Here is a 1,987-nt window from a genome sequence, read left to right as displayed (position 1 = left end):
AAAGCAGGAGGGACTACTAGTTACTGTCTGTAGTGACAAAAGTATACTTTATCCAACAACTACAAATATTAGAGCTCTGCATCCTCACAAAATACTTTATGGAAAGTGGTAAAATACTCTTTGGAAGACAGCTCCTCTCGTATGTATTTGTACTAGAATATAGCCATCTTGCTGCTTTTCAGGCTTAGCTGGGGAGAATTGAAAGTGTAAAAGCATAAGACTATACCAATGTGAAAATTTGGTTTAACATGCAAGTTATGTTACATTTATACAAGATGATAAGGAGAGATGCTGAATAAGGTGAAAACCTGCAAGTTTTGGGTTAAAAAATATAGTTAGTAAAGAAAGAAAACCTGTAAAATAATTCTGTCCTGGCCTCCAAGACTCGTACTATGGTGAAGTGTTGACCCACAGCCTCAGGAAAGCTAAAAGGTATGGCATCTATACCAAACTCTATGCAGCTTATTTTCAATAAAATGACCTTTATGTCATTATCTGCTGCTGTTTCCTTCATAATTACTGCAGGCACCATTTGCAGAAAAAGAGATCCCTGTAGGTACTCAAAGCAGTAACAGAATTAAAGCACTATACTCCAGACACCATTATTGAAAAGAATCACAGCCCTGCGTAGATAGTAACTCAAGTATTGGAACTCGATTTGCCTTTAAAATGCATATCATCTAAGGTGTTCTTTAGATTGTGACAACTCAGAGCAACTCTTAAAAGTTTAGAAGCAGTGTTTTTTCATTTACATCTTTATGTAGGGGTTTGACAGACTGGATTTTTAATTCCCAGATTGGAATTAAAAGTGTTAAGATCATAATATCAAAAGCTAATTTATAGAACATGCCACAGAACATACCACTAGAGCTCCAAGAAAGAGAATACCAATAGCCAAAGACTACTTACAGCTCATGAAAAGCAAAAAGAAACCCCAAACAACCAGAACACTGGTAACCACTCAAGTAACTGAACAACTCCATCAAATCAGGTAGGGCTTTTCTGCTCTCAGCTTTGACCTTTAACTGTTCTCTCAGTTAATTAACGGTTTTCTTGGGAGAGACCTTAACTAGCCATACAGCTTAGTACTATCTCCAGTAAATTTTTATTTGGCTTTGGAACATGGAAACCGTCATCTAGTAGAGGAAAAATGATACTAATTTTTTCATAATCTTAACTAAGCCATTCCGCAAAATGTGGGTGTATTTCAACACAACTAATGATATAGCTTGACTAGCTGTTGAAATGGGTCTCTTCCTCATGGAATTTTAACTGGGAAAGTGGAAAGAATGACACAAAGCCAGATCTCTCATTCATAATTACAAATTATTTCTCCATCTTATCTCTAAATATCAGGATGTGAACCACAAAAACTCAAACAAAAAGTTTAACTTACATAAACTATATGCCAACAGAAAAAAAATCCATCAGGTGTAGCTCTGTTTTCTTGTTCTTTTGTCACCTTTCCAGTGACAACCAGTTACTGGGGTTCAGGCTGTCTTGTATCATTGCTATCTTTTTAATTCTTTCTCTAACAGACCTAAAACACGCTTTCCTGCATAGCTAAGATGCTGGCTCTCAAAAATTGCATCAGCTTATTAGGTTGCATATCTTGAATTAGTTTCTCACTCATTCCATTGGCTCACTGTTTCTCCAAATACCAGACATCTTCCTTTTATTTCTCAGTCCTTTTCCATTTCCTATCTTTGCAATTCATCTTATAATTAGCTGGCTGGTATTCTAAGACATAAGAAAAGGTGAAAGGCATTAGAAGCAAACCAGATTCAATTTCTCTGCTGCCAAATACACTTCCTGAATCTAAACATAGAACCTAAACAGAACCTAAACATAGCAGTCTCTGCTTCCAATTCTAAGTCTGAGTGTTACAGGGAAGGCAGCACACCGTTAAGGAAACACATAACAGAAGACCAGAATCAAATGGAAACGGACAGGAGGAACACACAAAAATATTCAACTAATATTCAGC

This window comes from Phalacrocorax aristotelis, chromosome 7, assembly GCF_949628215.1.
Source record: "Phalacrocorax aristotelis chromosome 7, bGulAri2.1, whole genome shotgun sequence".
In the NCBI taxonomy this organism is placed as follows: Eukaryota; Metazoa; Chordata; class Aves; order Suliformes; family Phalacrocoracidae; genus Phalacrocorax; species Phalacrocorax aristotelis.
This window is presented reverse-complemented; position numbering follows the sequence as displayed.